The sequence below is a fragment of the Crocuta crocuta genome, unplaced genomic scaffold (assembly GCF_008692635.1).
Source record: "Crocuta crocuta isolate KB4526 unplaced genomic scaffold, BGI_CrCroc_1.0 scaffold92, whole genome shotgun sequence".
Classification (NCBI taxonomy): domain Eukaryota; kingdom Metazoa; phylum Chordata; class Mammalia; order Carnivora; family Hyaenidae; genus Crocuta; species Crocuta crocuta.
The window spans coordinates 994,603-1,012,990 of record NW_027528804.1 but is presented as its reverse complement, the minus strand read 5'-3'; the positions used below and the strand labels follow the sequence as shown (position 1 = coordinate 1,012,990).

At 37.5% G+C, this 18,388-nt stretch overlaps 1 pseudogene; it reads right to left on the bottom strand.

Moving 5' to 3' along the window:
- Positions 1-8,510: 8,510 nt before the first annotated feature.
- On the bottom strand, positions 8,511-8,664 carry LOC144224686 (5.8S ribosomal RNA; annotated as a pseudogene).
- Between the last annotated feature and the right edge of the window lie 9,724 nt (positions 8,665-18,388).

Genomic DNA, 18,388 nt, shown 5'->3' with positions numbered 1-18,388 from the left:
TGTTAGAGCTATTAAACAATACCAAGAGGGGGAATTTAAATCTTATAAGCAGTGACATGAAAGGAAAANAAAAGGCATATCTTATACCAAAGCAGTTTGTCTAGTTTGTAATTAGGTAGATTAAAATATTTAATGAAATTTCAAAGAGGAAATACAATTAGAAATCTTGTTTAAGAAATTATTACTCAAAGAAGAAATTTGCTGAGCATAGTCCCTTTTCTTGTTCTCATATTCCCCAGAGGAAATAAACCTTGCTTTTACCTTGGAGACAAGGAATAAACATATTCTTCTCTGAGTCATGTTGGAAATGTGTAGAAAGGGTCCTTAAAACTAAGCACAGTTGCTCATAGTGCTTCAAATAGCAATATTTCCTTTCAAATGGCGTATCACCAAGCTACCTAAGGAAAGAAAGCAGTTTTCTTTCTTTTTTTTATTTAAAAAACTTTTTTTTAATGTTGTATTCATTTTTGAGAGGCAGATAGAGCATGAATGGGGGAGAGGCAGAGACAGAGGGAGACACTGAAGAATCTGAAGCAGGCTCCAGGCTCTGAGCTGTCAGCAAAGAGCACAACATGGGGCTCGAACCATTGAACGATGAGATCATGACCTGAGCCTAAATCAGATGCTTAACCAACTCAGCCACCCAGGTGCCTCCTGTCTCTTTTTAAATTTTTTAATGTTTATTTATTTTCGAGAGAGAGAAAGACAGAGCATAAGTAGGGAAGTGGCAGAGAGAGGAAGAGACACAGAACCCAAAGCCGGCTCCAGGCTCTGAACTGTCAGCACAGAGTTCAAAGTGGTACTTGGGCCCACAAACCATGAGATCATGACCTGAGCTGAAGTTGGAAGTTTAGCCAACTAAGACACGTAGGCGCCCTGAAAAGAAAGCAGTTTTTGCTTGGGATACAAACAATGAACGTGGGAAATGATTACACAGAGAACTCAGAACTAGCTTGAAATCTACTGATTTAAAAAATGTGAAAATAGATGTTTAATGTGAAGACTTGTTTAATAAAAAAAAATGCCAAAGTTTATTCTTGGAGATTCCAGAGTATGTAAAAGAAACTTATCCCAATTAAAAAAAAATTTTTTTAGTAACTTCAATAAAGGAAAACTTCTATTCATCAATTGAATTCTTGATACAACTTTAATTCAGCATGATGTGTCTTTCTTAGACATAGGATTTCCCAAATATGACCTCAGAGGCAAGAGCAGGACTTGATTGTAGTAGGACTAGCTGTACTCTGAAAGTCTAGGATATGATAAGCCAGTAGAATTTTCCAGGGTCAAAAAATAAATGTGAAAAATAAATTTTGTTACATAATCAAATAGGTGAGCCAGTGAATGATTGGAACTAGAGGTGATGGATCTAGAGGTCCGCAAAACTATTGGACATCAGAGAAATGTGGCAGTTTTATTTTGATTTTTTAAAATTATTTTTGAGAGAGAGATAGTGAGACAGAGTGCGATCAGGGGAGGAACAGAAAGAGAGGGAAACACAGAATCTAAAGCAGGCTCCAGGCTCTGAGCTGTCAGCACAGAGCCCAATGCGGGGCTTGAACTAAAAAACCACAAGTTCATGACCCGAGCCGAAGTTGGATGCTCAACCAACTGAGCCACCCAGGTGCCCCGAAATGTGGCCGTTTTAGAGCAAAATAGTCTCAGACTTTAACTAAGGCGGAGAGACAGAATTACTGATCAGAACAAGGCAACACCTCATTTGTAGAGAAACGGAATGGTGGAGTAAAGCACAGATTTTCAGGAGGAAAGTGCAGCACATCAAATATGAATAAAAGGCAACTTTAGCAAAACCGTTTCCTATTCTGTACAGGTATTTTATTTCTGTTGTCATCATCACTCCTATGGTCCACCGTTCCTTCTTTTGTCCTATCCACTCATATTACGAGAACAGGGTCATGGTGCTTGTTTGTTGCACCCAACTTTGCCACAGATTGCCTTTCTTATGAACCTTTTCGATCCTGACCTACTAGGTTCAATGGTGATTCTTCGAATACTGGAGTCTAACTGAATCCTGGACTTGGCACTGGATTATCTTCTCTTGACTCACCCTTGTCTATTGGCTTTTGGTATAGGTAACTGAAGATCCCTCATTTTGGGGGGCTCTGCACACTCAGTTTCTCTCATGGCCTCACTCTCTGAACTGTCTGCCCTACATTCCCCAATCCCAATAGGGGCTAGAGAGTGCCTTTCTATGGACATACCAAAGATCAAAGATGACAGCCATTCAGATTCTGGGGAAATAGGACCAGGATCCAATCATTGTATAATCCAGCATTGGTAAATGTTGATGACAATGATAATAACCAGTGGCTAGGGAAATAAGCACTGTGCTAAGTGCCCTTCACAGATGTTCAAATTTATTTCTCACCAACCCCCAGAGTGTTAAGTATATTTCTCCAATTTTATGGGGGGGGGGAAGGAGATAACTTGCCCAAAGTCAGTATGTAGCAATCCAGAATACAAACCAGGCAGCCTGTCTCTAAGGCTCACAATTTTTAACAGGCACAAGCTCACAGCTATAGCAAAAGAATACTTAGCTTCGTGCTGATAACTTACTTAGTGACCTAGATTTCTAAATTTAACTTTAGAAGAAACAAGATTGGTCTTAGAATTTCTGGATGTGCTGAACCTTCAAGCAATAGCTAGAAATAGTTAACCTTAGACTTAGCCCAGCTGAGCCCCCAGAGTTTTACATACTAGAAACAATGACAAGGCATCCAGTCAATTTGTCAGGAGCTTTTTTGTTTAACTGCCTGTAGCAGTGAGTGGAAAAATTCTTATTGGTTTCATCAAAAGATAGTGTGTCAGAAGCTTGCTAGATACTCACTGATCCTTTCTCCTCTTCTTGGGCACATTGAAAGTCTACATTTTAAAAGCTTCCATTGTAGTTGGGTTGGGGCTATATGACTGGGTTCTGGACAAGTAAATGTGAATGAAAGTGATATATAACGCCTACAAGTCTGGCCTCTGAAACAACTTGCACGATCCCAACTCATGCTCTCTTTTATATGACTGGAAGAGAAGAACTCAAAATGACCCAAAGATACAATGGAAAACGGCTTTTTCCTGATTCATTCTCTCAAAGAGAGCTTTTTAGGAGAGGGCTAGGCCTCTGTGGTACTATGTCAAGAACAAGAACTAAACTTTTAAAAAATTTATTTTGGAGGTGTTAAGACCAAGGTCAATGTTATTCATTACAATAGCTAATTTGCCCTAACTAGTACAGATAGTATGTCGGGCACTTCCTTAATGCAAAAAAAGTGGTATCACTCTTTGGGGAAAGCAGTCCCCCATATGACCACTTTCTTCTCGGGTACACTCATGCTTAATGGTTTGAGAGGAACTGGGAGGATAGGAAAGCCATTGCATTAAATTCCAAACAATTATGCAGAGAACCCACTTTCTACTTTGTTCTCACCAGACCCATTTCCCAGGAATCAGGCCCTGTTCTCACTCTGGCCTGCATTACTTCTGAACAGAATTATGAAATAATCAAGCTCAGTATATTATAAGACCCAACCTCTTCTCTTACCACATGCAAAGCTATGGCCTGATCAGATCTTGGATCAAAACTCTCTTTCCTTTCTGCATCTTGGTTATATGGCTTATTGTACATATTGATCAGGCTTAAAGATCCAATTGATCCAGGACGCCCCATGGCAGAAGAGGTGAATAGGGACACTTGTGGGTATGCACTTTACACCACAAGGTACTATGTGCATTAATAAAAAACTCTCAAATGTTGTATGCTGGTAGTACCTAAGAAACAAAAACAAAAACAAAATAAACCACTCAGCAGCCAGTGGCTAGGTCACAATGTCCTATGGGTAGAATTATAAATGCTGGGTCTGAGGCTGGGGGACAGGGTCACCAATAACTTCTCTTATATCCATGGAACACCCTGGGAAATAATGTCAGTGGAAGGAAATTTAACAATTAGATGAGATGAACATAAAACTGTTAAGGGAAAAAGAAGAAAACCAACTGTCCAGCCTAATGAAGCAAATCTATTCTCAGGTCCTCAGGGTATTACCAATGTCACAATTAGATTGTTCTCACATCTGAGAACTACTCATGGTATTGCTGCCTTGGTATCCATTTTGTTTGGCCAACCAGCCTTTGGGGGCTTTACATGGACACTAGCCCCTCATGCAAGTACATGCCCTAAATAACAGCCCACAGAGTCAAAAGCAAATGTAAGTTCCTTGCATGACTCCCCCAAGAACCCTGTGCTCAAGAGTTTCCCCAGCCTCTCAGGACCTGTATGCTTATGAGCCCCTTAGACAAGACCCCTGTGGGGATTACCAAAATGCCATTCATTTGGTTTAAGTTGGGCAATCTGTCCCTAGCCTGGGAACCCCAAAGCACTCCACCCATGGACCCCAATATAAGCTTGTGCCTCAGGTCTTGCCTCTTCCTGCACCCTGCCCTAACCTCTCTGTGTGACATACAGGGTACTCCTTCCAGGACCTGCGAGTAATGAACTTCTTTACTTCAATTATTTCAATTTCTCTTATGGTCTGTTGTTGAGCCCTGGCTCATCATCTGGCACCCTGTGCTCCATTTAACAAATGTTAATTTAACAGAGTCTTAACAGAAGGTCAGCAGTACTAAGATAAGAGAGATAGGGAGAGAATGAATGCCAGGCAGTGTTCTGTAAAAAAACTCTAGTTACTGTTCTTTGGTTTATTTTTAAGATAAAATTATTCCCAATGGAAAGAAAACAAGCCATTTTCTTTTAGTTACAAAGGATAAAAGGTTATCTGTGTCTAAATTTAGGAATGAACCCAAGTCAGTTGTGTGATATAAGTCCTCTTCCAGGCAAAGAAGTGGCTGTAAGTGGAATAAAGTATTTTATGTCCCTTCAAGAGTGCATTTCCTTATTCCAATATTAGAATTGACAATAGAGTCAACAGTCTTATAGGGCAATAACTCAGTAAACAGGAGATGCATTGTCTATGCTTAATTGTATTAAGAAAGAAGATATTTTGTGGCATAAGAAACATAATAAGTTGGAACATTAAGAAACAATGAAGTCAAGTTTTAAAGAAGGCAATGCAAAAACTAAACTCTTTATTAGCAATCATGCTTTACACTGGAGCATTTATACTAGAGATCTAGAAGTGGTGACTTGATATTTTCTTTATTCTTCGTGGCATGTTGACAGGTGCCCTTGGAAGAGCACACTTCAAATATCACAAGTGCAGATGTGATCAGCAAGTTGGGTTTTTTTTTTATTGATTTATTATTGATAACTTGTTGTTTGGTACCTCAGTTTTAGCTACTAAGAAAAAGATTTACTTATTCTTTATGATTATTAATCTTTGCTCTGCATGTTGGGCACATAGAATTCCCTTCTATATCATTCTATGAATATATTATAATACATCCATCCATCATGGTAGACATTTAAATTGTCTTAAGATATACTATTATAGATAGTGTATATCTCTTTGTGAATGTATGTAAGAGTTTCTTAAGAATATACACGTGGAGGGGCACCTGGGCGGCTCAGTCGGTTAAGCATCCGACTTCAGCTGCTCCAACATTTATTAGTTTAATATCTAATGTTACATAAAGTACATTTCCTTATTTACATGAGTTTATTTCTGGGTGTTTTATACTATTTTATCAGTTTTCTTTGTCTACCATTATGCCGAGGTCACAGTACCTTAAGTACTATCATCTTAAGAGGCCTTCTAAAGTGATTATGACATTTCACATTCACATCAGCAATGAATTAGCGCCTATTGTTCCATATCCTTGTCAGCATTTGGCGTTGCCAGCGCTTTGGATTTTGGTCATTCTAATAGGTTTGTAGTGATGTCTCATTATTGTTTTAATTTGAAATTTCCTAATGACATATGAAGTTGGGAATATTTTCATATATTTATTTGCCATTTATTTGCCATCTGTATATCTTCTTTGGTGTCTGTTAAGGTCTCTGGCCCATTCTTTAGGGAAGGTATTTGTTTTCTTATTGTTGGGATTTAGAAGTTCTTTTTGTCTTTTGAATATAAGTCCTTTATCAGATAGGTCTTTTGCAAATATTTCCTCCCATTCTGGAGGCTTGTATCTTCATTCTCTTGACACTCTCTTTTATAGAACAGATTTTTTTTTCATTTTAATGAAGTCCACCTTAGCAATTATTTCTTTCAGAGATTGTGCCCTTAGTGTTGTATCTAAAAGTCATTGTCAAAGCTAACATTATCTAGATCTTCTTCTATGTTATGTTCTAGGAGTTTTATAGTGTTGTATTTTACATTTAAGTCTACGATCCATTTTGAGTTAATTTTTGTGAAAGGTGTAGGGTCAGTGTTTACATTCTTTTTTTTTACACTTGGACGTCCAGTTGTTTCACCGGCATTTATCAAAGAGGCTGTCTTTTCTCTATTGTATTGCTTTTCCTCCTTTGCCAATGATCAATTGACCATATTTGTGTGGGTCTACTTCTAGGCTACTTTGTTTTATTGATCTATATGTACTCTCACCGATACCACCCTGTCTTGATTACTGTAGCTTTGTAGTAAGTCTTGAAGTCAGGTGGTGTCAGTATTCTACCTTTGCTCTTTAATATTGTGCCAGCTACTCTGGATATTTTGCCTCTTCATATAAAGCTTAAAGTGCTTGTCAATATCTATAAAATAATTTGTAGGGATTTTGATTAGAATTGCATTGCTTTTATAGGTTGAGTTGGGAATAAGTAAGATCTTGATAATATTGGGTCCTTCTATCCATGAACATGGAATGTATTTTTATTTATTTAGTTCTTGGATTTCTTTTGTCAGAGTTTTATAGTTTCCCTCATATAGATCTTGTACATATTTTGTTAGATCTATACTTGAGTATTTTATTTTTTGAGTGCTAATGGAAGTGTTACTGTGTTTTTAATTTCAAATTTCTGGCATATGAGAAGGAGATTAATTATTGTATATTAAACTTATGTCCTGAAATCTTGCTGTAATTATGTATTCATTCCAGGAGTTTTTTGTTTGTTTGTTTGTTTTGAGATTTTCTCTATAAATGATCATGTCATATGGGAAAAAAGATGGTTTTACTTATTCCTTCCTAATTGATATACTTTTAATTTCCTTTTCTTGTCTTATTGTATTAGCTAGGATTTCAAACATGCAGTTGAAAAGGAGTGGTGAGAGAAGACATCCTTTCCTTGTACCAGAACTGGTAGAAAAGCTTCTTGTTTCTCAACATTAAATATGATGTTAATGGCAGGGTACTTTTAAGCTTTTCTTTAAGAAATTGACTTCTGGGGTACCTGAGTGGTTCAGTGGGTTAAGCACCCCATTCTTGGTTTTGGCTCAGGTCATGATCTCACAGTTTCATGGGTTTGAGCCCCACATCAGGCTCTGTGCTGGCAGCACAGAGCTTGCTTACAGTTTTCTCTCTCTCCTGCTCTCTTTGCCTCTCCCCCTCTCACACTGTTTCTGTCTCTTTCAAAATAAATAAACAAAAAATTTTTAAAAGAAGTTGAGGTCATCTTCTGTTCCTAGTTTCCTGATTTTTTTTTAATTTTATCATGAGTGGGCATTGAATTTTCTCAAACTCTTTTTCTGCATTATTGAAATGATTATGGGATTTTTCTTCTTCAGTCTGTTGATATGCTGGATTGCAGTAATTGATTTTCATGTGTTGAACTATATTCTAAGTGTTGCTTACTTGAAATTAATCTTGTTTGGATATTCCCATATGGACATTGTGTATAATTCTTTTTATAAATTGTTAGATTGTTTTGATACTACTTTATTGAGGATTTTTGCATCTATGTACCTTAAAATAATGATCTGTAGGTTTCTTTCTTCACAATGTCTTTGTCTGGTTTTGGTATTAGGGTAATGCTGGTCTCATAGAAGGAGATAGAAAACATTTCCTCTTCTGTATTTTGCAAGAGATTACAGAGAATTGGTATAATTTCTTTCTTAAATGTTTCATAGAATTCCCCGATATACAATTTAGGTTCTTCTACCATATCACTGGCTCTGGTGTGGGTTGTGTTCATAGGTAACAAATAAGTTGTATTTATCTGTGTATGGATATCTGTCTATTCAATTTTGGGGTCCATGGTTTGCTCTATGACCTCAATTTTTTGATGGATCTAAGAAGTGTTGTTGATTTTCTGTTTGTTCAACTTTGTACTTGTTATTAGGATGGTGTGGTGATTTCCACACTCATTATGTGTTGGACTACAAACTAGAAGTTCTTTATTTTTCACATGAAACATTTGACATTTTTATAGCTAACGAAATAGATTTTACAGCTTTCTTACAGTTTATTTTTTTCAGTTAATAATTAATTAAACTTACTAATTTCATGGACAGCATTCTTTCTTGTATATCTTGATTTCCTTCTTGGTTCAAACTTTATTTTGCTTAAGTACATCCCTTAATTAACTTTTTAACAAGAGACTGTGGGTGGTGCAATCTCTTGATTTATTTTAATACCTAAAAATATCTTTATTTTTCTTGACTTTTTTTTTTTGCTTTGTTTTGGCATAGCTCTGAGAAGAACTTAGTGCTGCAAATGTGTTTCAAGTGTTGATGATCAGTGTGTCCTGTAATTCACATTAATTCTCACAGCTAGCTGCATTCTTCATCTGTCCATGAGCTTAGTGATCAATTTCTGAGTCATATTGCCTTGATTTTTAAATAACAGTATAACTGGGCTTATAATTCTAGGTTAAGAGTTATTTTCCTCCAGAAATTCAAAAGTATTTCTCCATTTGTTCTGACTCTATTTCTTGTGTGATACTAGAAGTGTTTTAAATCTACTAGTGAATGGAAAAAATGGCTTAATATTTTTTACTGGTCTTGGGTTCAGATAGTAAGTCTAGATCTGATCTTCATCTGATTTAGAGCACTTTTAATATGAAGTCTCATAGACCAATGGCTTTAACCATACTCTACAATTTTTTTCTATTTTATTTTTCTATTTTAACTCACAAAGTTGTGCATACGATTTTAAAACCCAATGTTTGTCTTTTCTATTATTCCCACATATTCAAATGAATCACAAGTTTGTCTCAGTTTACTAATGCATCTGTAGCAGATTTTTAATTTTATTTCTAAAAGAGTATATGACCATGCTATACCTCTGCTTAAAGTATGTTTGTAGCTTTCCCTGCAATTCATGTTGGTAGCTTTTGATGTCTCTTGTATTCATGCTCTTTAGACATACTAAATTTCTTCCTAATTTCCAAAAATACATTATGTCATGCACCTGAGCCTTGGCACATGTTGACATTACTGTTTAAAATGACCTTCTTTTGTCTTTCTGACCGTCTTCTACTTAATCTTTTTTGCCTTCCTTTAATTTCCACAAGCAAAGTTATATATCACTGACATTATGTACTCCTTACTGAAGACTGTCATCACAACATTATTGCTTACAAATGTGTAAGTTTTATTATCCAGAGCCTACACTAACTTATAAAACTTTCTGTGAGGATATGAGTGTCTTACATCTGCATTATTCAAAAGAACTTTGTGTGATGATTAAAATGTTTTGCATCTGCAATGTTCAATATGGTTGCCAATAGCTACATGTGGTTACTGAAAACTTAAACTAGGTTTATTGACTGGATAACTAATCTTTTTTAAAAATTTTAATTGATTTATTTTAAATAGTGACACACCATTCGTGGCTACTCTGTAAGAAATGTAGTTCAAGATTTTGAATTGTTTTAAAAGCAGAAAGTCAGCATTCACTGCTTTCTTTGTATGCCCAATAGCTAGCCCATAGTGGACGTTCACTACCCAGTGATTGTTAAATGAAAGAATGAGCAAATTTTAGAAGATTGAAGAGTTTATATTTCTACAGGAGAGCTGACCAAATCAAGTGAACATGTTACTAACTTAGCAGAAAATAAGCTCCTATTCTTTTTAGCTTGTTCTAAACTATTTCATTGGTTCAGCTTTTTCAGGGTTTGGAGATGGAGAAAAAAAGTACTGGAATTGAGGATTAGGGTGGCTTGGAAAATCCACAGAAATGTAGTTCTGATAACTGAGAGATTATTTCACATTGAGTTCTCTCTTACTCTGGTTTTAGAAATGTCAGTACCAAATGTAAGTGTAAACTGATGTGAAGTTTTCTTTACTTAGAAACCCAATTCCTGGCAGTAAAGAGCAACTGCTTTATGTCCTCACACATAACATCAATTATCCCTTCTTCTGTCTATAATTGTAGAAGTCCATTTTCCTCTAGTTTATTCAATAGAGAAATCTGAACTCTCATTTGGGACTGGAACACCAAAAAATTTTTTTTAATTTAGTATTTTTTTAAAAAGTTTTTAATGTTTATTTATTTTTGAGAGAACAAGGTGTGAGTGGAGGAGGGACACAGAGAGAGGGAGACAGAGGATCTGAAGGAAGCTCCAGGCTCTGAGCTGTCAGCAGAGGGCTCAATGCAGGGCTCAAGCTCACAGACTGCAAGATCATGACCTGAGTCAAAGTCAAATGCTTAACCAACTGAGCCACCCAGGCACACACACCCTCTTTTTTTTTTTTTAGGTCCAGAAAGCAAACACAGAGAACTTTCAGGAAAAATAGAAACAACATTAAATTTATCAAGTTTATAGACTGACTTAGACCACAGAAACTTTTAATCCCATGAGAGTAACAAGAACAATAAGAAATGCTGAGGTTAGGGCAGTGTACAGAAAGCAATGCTACTGATGACTTGAGCCAAGACATTGGATGTCTGTTAACTCTGCTGTATTTGTGTGTCTGCATGAGTTTCAGAGCTTCCAGTGTGACCATGAACTGAGGTCCTCTGGCTTGATAGTAATTGCACCAAGTGAACATTCTCAGTTTATTCGCCTTCCCTTCATTGAGATCTCTAAGATTTTACGGAAGACAAAGCTGCTGTAGAATCCCATTAAAATTTGTTTCTGGAGCTACATTTCATCTTGAGAATCTTATAAATTGTTTTATACCTTTAAGTTTTTTGCTGCATAGCCTAGTGTATTATTCAGCATGAGCTAACTTATGCTGCCTTAACAAATAACCCTCAGATCTCAGAGGCTGAAAACCCAGCTGGGCCAGGCTCCACCTTGGCACATACTTTTAGTTTCTTTTTGCAGAGAAAGGGGGGTGTGGCAAATTGCACAGTGGCCCTTAAAGCTCTGCCCAGAAGTGAAACAGGTGATGACTGCTACATTTATCTGGACAATAGCAGGTGATTTGATGATGTTACTTTTTCAAAGATGTAAGGAAGTCCAGATCTACTGTGGCCTGGAAAAAAGGGAGAAGCAAATATCTATGAGTTGTCCAGGGACAACCAGAATGTGTGCCCAGATATGGTGGTTCAGTAGGATATTAAAGCATTTCAAGAAGAAAGGATTTCAAAGTCCAAAATTTGGGAAATTTGGGTCAAAATGGCATATAGTTTTTCATTTGGGGATACTTAGTATTTAATACTATAAAATGAATTATGAATATCTAAGAAGAGGTTAATACAAGGTACTATTCAAATTCCTGAAACTGTGGGATATTTTTCTTCACAGAATATCTGGAGAAACACTGTCCACTAGTGTTTTCAAGACAAACTAGATGGTGTACTTTCTGAGTCCTTCCTCAATTTCTCTAATTTTATTATTTTTTAATTTTTTAATTTATTTTTGAGAGAAATACAGAGAGACAGCATGAGCAGGGGAGGGCAGAGAGAGAGGGAGACAGAGAATCCAAAGACAGTCTCCAGTCTCTGAGCTAGCTGTCAGCACAGAGCCCGACTTGGGGCTCTAACACATGAACCGTGAGATCATGACCTGAGCTGAAGTCAGACACTTAACCGACTGAGCCACCCAGGTGCCTCTCTAATTTCTCTTATTTATAAATTGCTTATCTCATATTCACTTTTTAAAATAATAAGAGTAATTACTTTATATAGAGAGATAGTAACTTTTCCAAATAAGGATAATAGATGCCTATCTGGAGCTCTTTTTTATTCCCAGAAAAGTTATAAACTAGGATGTTATTGACGAATGTTAAAGTCTAGAGTAGAAGCTAGACTATAAGATCTACCTCAGATTTCTCTGACGCACTAAAGTAATGTCCCAGGCTTTACACAAACTACCTGAATATGACACTTCTAAGTTAAAAGTTTGGGAGTGATATAGTTTTTAAAAGCCTGCTAGATGTCAAGCTATGACTCATCTGTGAATGTAATGAGTTAAAAATTTAGTAAGTAATCGTCTGTATGCTTGCTCCAGATAATACATTCTGCTAATTTGGAGAAAAGTATAGCGTTTTTAGTAACCGTTACATAGCATATTGACACTAGAATTGAAAGACTTAGGAGAGATAATAGATTTTCAAATATTTTTAATGTCATAAAAATTTTTATTAGAATTGACACTTTACTTCAGGTGTGAAGAATTATCACATATGAACATAAAACTAAAGTTAAATAGTGGAAGAAGTCTTAGAAATCATTAGAAATCATAGACGTCATTAATGAGTTACCTCTCCAGAATTCTTATGCAGTATTTTTATCCGTTAGAAATATAGCCGTGTATCAGGAAGCAAGTTGCAAAAATTTGTTTGAGTCCCTAAATCCCTAAACTAACATGTATGAATACTTTAGTCACACACTTCCAAATTACTTATGCTTTGTAAACAATTCTAAGGTAGCTGTTTGATTTCTAATTACAGAAACTGAAAGTAATGTATGAAAGAGTAAAAATTGCCAAAAAGGAATATATTTGCTTTCAGCAGTGAAAAGTGAATGGACAGTCCAGACCAGTGACTGAATATTCTAAAGAATGAAATACTCACAGGGTGCCACAGTCGGGATGGTTTTGCCTAGGGTCAAAGAAGCTATCTCAATAATTTTTAAAAAATTTTTTTAATGTTTTATTTATTTTTGAGTGAGAGGTAGAGACAGCGTGAGGGTCAGAGAGAGAGGGAGACATAGAATTCGAAACAGGCTCCAGACTCCAAGCTAGCCGCCAGCACAGGGCCCGACGCAGGGCTCGAACCCACGAACAGTGAGATCATGACGGGAGCTGAAGTCGGACGCTTAACCGACTGAGCCGCTCAGGCGCCCTGTTTGGTCAATAATTCATACCGAGGATGATCCTTTATAGTCAACAAAAATGTGAATTACTTGCAGTGTAGTAACTGAGAAGTCAGGGACTTATATAGTATCTTTGACAAAGTTTTCCATGCAAAATTACAAAAAAAAAAAAAAGGAAAAAGATGGGTAAAAGCCTGCGTTCTAAGAAGCTATCAAACACACCTCTCTGAAATGATGCATTCTCCAAGAGGTTTTAGTTCTTCCACATTGCGCTCTTGAGAAACAAACAAACAAAAAAAAAATCACTTTGACCTATAGGTGGCAATATTGGTATTATTCAAGTCAAGCACAAAAAAAATGGGGTAAATAAGGAAACATAATAGTTCAACAATGAAAATGACTGAACACGAAATCCATCTTTAATGAACATAAAATAACTTGAAAATATAGTAAATGCACCAAACCTCATGGAATTAGTCCTTACTTGTAAAATACTCCTATTGAATTATAAATTTGAATTAAAAAAATTACTTGTCCTGAATAATGCGTTCTACTGTCATTGTATGTTGAATGAATTTTTGTTTACTCACAGTGGTCTGTTAAACTATGAATAAAACAGTTTTTCACAACTATATTCCTAACACCTTCATTTCATGTAAGAATATTAAGGTAAAATGCAAATTATACGGTCCAGTATACACAACTAGTAATTGTGTCAGCCACTGAGTGGAGAACCCCAGGCCACCCAGCCGTTTGTCCCCAGAACATTCAGTGAATCGCCCATGTCTGTTGAGATAATGGTTACGTGCATGCTGGCTTATGTGATGAAGAGACTCTTCAGTATTTCAGTACCAATGTGTTTTAACTGTTGTGTGTGTGTGTGTGTGTTTCAACTGTTCTTAAGTAAAGGTAGTATTTCCTAAAGTTCATAAACCCATGCACCAATTAGTTCAACATAAAAATGTCATGGCCTCTCTCCTACTCCTTCCCAGATTCTGATACCCCCCCTTGGGAACAGCTGCACGTTTCTGTTGAGAACCATTTGCATGCTCCAAACTCCCTCCCCATTTCATGTTCCCATAATTTGGGTGTAAGGTTTTTTTTTTTTCATTTTCTTATTACAAATTGTAACATTTATTATGCAGCTGTTTTCTCTTCTTCACTCCAGAAATTCTGGTATGTTTCTTCTCTCCAAGTTGATCATCACGGACCTGAGAAAATTCGGTTTAAGCGATGAATATTACGCTGAATAGAAAAGAGTAGTGTGTGTGTGTGTGTGAGAGAGAGAGAGAGAGAGAGAGAGAGAGAAGTACAATGATATGACATGAGAAAAACATTGACTGTCAACCTTTGGAAATCTTTAAGTAAANAAAATTCGGTTTAAGCGATGAATATTACGCTGAATAGAAAAGAGTAGTGTGTGTGTGTGTGTGTGTGTGTGTGTGTGTGTGTGAGAGAGAGAGAGAGAGAGAGAAGTACAATGATATGGCATGAGAAAAACATTGACTGTCAACCTTTGGAAATCTTTAAGTAATAAAAACAAGCAGTATGCAAGATGTTTTACCTTCTAGATTTGAGATATTCAATATAGTAGCTACATGTGGCTATTTCTATTCACATTTAAATTAAAAGTAAAACCCCAAGTCCTCAGCCAAACAAGCCACATTTGCAGTATTGAATATCTACATGTAGCAACTCTATTGGCTGGTGCAGATAGAGAACATTTTCATTTAAGGAAAATTCTATTGGACAGTGTTACTCTATTTTGTAAGTTCTTTGGGTGGTGACCCTCTTATCTTTCCATTTCCCTCAGTGTCTAATAAAACCTTGTCTGTAGGAGGCATTCAGAGAATACTTACTAATTAAACATATAAAAGGAAGATTTCAGAAAAATGTAAAAAACTTTAAGGGCTGATTTTGTTACTTGTTTTCCTACTATAGAAAATTTATAATATTACATATGCAATGTATGTGATGCACAGATATATACTATCTTCTTCAGTGCTGCTTCTAGTCTTATCTCTAGCTTTCTTTTCCCCCTTTGTACAAAGCCACCATGGCAAAGTCCCTTGTCCAAAACCATGTACTGCAAGGGTCAACTTAGTCCCGTTCAACAATGGCTTTCCACGTGCACTCCAAAGACTGACCTGGCATCCGGTCCATGCTGTGCTCTTTAATTAACATTAATTAATTCACTCCTTTTTGGGTTTTCAATTTGCCTAGATGAGGCATTATAAATTAGAAAATGTAACGTACTCAGGTTATAATTTAAAGGGCTCTCAGCTGATAGTTAATTAGCTTGATTCAGGAAGGATAAACCAAAAGAATGAATTTTTAATGCTAATTTAAAGGACATTAGTTGCTATGGGCAGAATGATTAAAATGCCACTGTTTGAAGGAGAAAAATTAGAATGCTGCAGCAGTGGCAACTGTAGATGATCAGTGGTTTCTGTATCTGTGCCAAGATTATACAACACCCCATCCTCTGCCTGCAAAGTCTGATGAGCTCTGGACGGTTATTTTGGTCTGCTCAGGACATATAGTGGGCAAATTGTGGCTACACTTCTCTTTTAACGTGGTTTCGTTGGCTTCTCTTCAAGAGTGCAATAGAGAAACATGTTAGAATGAGATGTATTTGCCTGACCTGATGCATTTGTGGCAGGCGACAGGGGGTAAAGACCACACTGTCCTTCCATCCTTATTTAGTAACCACTCACATAGCACTTATTGGGCGCCAGGTACTCCCAAGTAGTTTACAAATATTAACTCAGCTAATCTTCATTAAAAACAATGTATGAGCTTTGGGCTATGCTTATCCCCAGTTTTCAGACAGAAAACTGAGGCGCAGAGAGTTTAAGTAGTTTATCAAGGTCACACAGGTAGGAGTGGCAGATCCCAGATCTGAACACAAGCAATCTGAGTTCAGTGACTTTCATCTTAAATAGAAAATAATTCCAGGGCAGTGGATTGTTAGCAGTGAAAATGGGCTCACTGTTAGCTTCACAGGTACTGTTATGACCACCCAAAGTGTATCTATCATCAAGGCTGCCATCACTGCGGAGATGCTCTAGAACACAGACATAATGAAATGTAAGAAGATGAAAACCATTTACTCTGTATTTAAAGATTCTCAAAAGGATCAGCAAGATGTCTCTAATGCTGCCAAATAATTAGTGGAAAAGTGAAGACATAAAGCTTAAAACAAGATTGTTCCTTTTTCATTCATTCATTCTAACCTTAGAAAAAAGCGACTGAACAATAAGCTAGACCCTAGTGTGAGTGCTGGCCACACATGGATGAAAAAGGCCCCGCCCCCAGCTCAGCAGGAACTTCTAGTCAACTGGGGAAAAGGACATAAACGCAAAGGCAATTTGCTCCACTATGGAAACGTTGGGGAAAGAACACAAAGCAAGGACTAAATGTAAAAAGAGTAGGAGGTGTTCACCCGGCTCATACAGTGAGAAGTACAGGGCCGGGAAGTTTCCAGAGGAGGTGAGATTTGAGCTGAGACTTGAGGAATGGGGATCAGTGAGAGTTCAGGGTCTCCCCACCTTGGCAATATTGCCAGCTTGGACTGTATGATCGTCTGTTGCGGTGGGCTGGCGTGTGCACTGCGAGGTGTTTGGCAGCATTCCTGGCCTCTATTCACTGCACGTCAGCAGTACCTGTCCCCAGGTTAGACAATTAAAAATGTCTTGAGACATGGCCAAATGTCCTCTGGGGAACCAGATCGCCCCAAATTAACCATGGCCAAGCTCGGAGGAATTAGCAGTGGTAACTGGCTGGGGAGAAGGGAGAAAGATACCTGTCGGGGAGGAGAGACATACTGGGAACAAAGGCACAGAAGGAAAACAACGGACAAGGTAAGTGTGAAGAGCAATATGGTTGCTCGTGGTTTTGATGATGACAGAGGAGGAAAAAACATGTGGTGACTTGGAGCGAGCCTGTAGCAAACACAAACAGGTCAGAGACCTAACTGGAGGCTACTGTGAATCATAAGTCTGAGCCATGCCGCCTCGGCTGACTGTGGGGAGCAATGCCAGCATCCACACCAATTAGGCGGCTTGCAAATAGACGTGGTGACTCATTCTGAGCAAAGGAGCCGCATTCTGTTGGAAGGCAGGCCAGAGGCTTCCTAACAATAAGACAGCTGTTTGCTAAAGGAAGTCAGACGTGGTGCAGCTCGGGGAGAGGAGACTGTGGGGTTCACCTCTGTCTGTAAGCCATGCCCATGGAGAGCACTGGACCACGTGGTGAGTTATCTTCAAATCTGACAGCCACCAGTGTAGCCAGCAAGACCTCACTGAGAACCCAGATCACTGACAGATAAGCTTCCCTATATAAGTAGATTCATCAAGATACTTGATGACAGCCCCATTTAGTGCCTCCATCTACCCCTTTTAAACTGTATTTTTTTTATTATTACCTTGCATTACATTCTTAGAATAGATGAAACCTAATTGGACTTTTCCTTGATGACTTAAAGTTTGTGATGATCATTAGGGTTGGGTCTCTAAAGGATGCTCTAATGTATTTCAGATTCTTCCGCAATTACTACTGCAATTGTGATTTTAAAATTTTCTGTCTCATTACTAATAGCTAGATATCAGGTGCAGATTTTCACATTGTCATTCTGTTGTGATTTTTTGCCATCATTGGAAAACGCTGTCAGTAATCTCTTTTCTTCAAAGAAACATGATAACTAAGTTTGCTAGATTAGTTCTGATGATAACTACAAACACGTACGTAGTGTTTAATATATGTCAATCTGGGTGCCAAGTTTTAAAACTTTTCTCAGTGAAAAGTGTTTGAGTTTTAGTGCATGGAGTTTTTGCAACCAGGTTAATGGTCTTTGTTTTTCCATTGAAGGACAGGTCGATGTTCTGGAGAATTAAGTTGCTTGAAGTTTGACATTCAACTAAATGAGGTTCTCTATACATGATATAACCATATGCTAGAAATGCTAAACTCAGCAAGCAGATTATACTTTTAGCAATCTTAAAACTCTTTTCAACAAAGCAGCAAGAAGCAAGGTGAGATTTTTTTGGAGACGAAACAAAACAAAGCATCAGGCCTAAGACTTGTGCATGCATTCCATTGAAGACTCATATCTTTTTGACCTCTTTCAAACAGGAAGTCACTCAGCCTCCCTTATCAAATGGCTGATGCACGCCTGCTCACAAACACAGCCTCTGAGTCCAGGCAGGTCAAGACATTCAGGGATTAGAAGAGAAGTACAAGTGCTTCGGGATGGATGTGTTCGAAAGGTCTGGAAAGAAAGGCCAGGAGGGTTGCCCTCTCTTCCTATGAAACATCGCAACTTCTGGTGGGAAATGGAGAG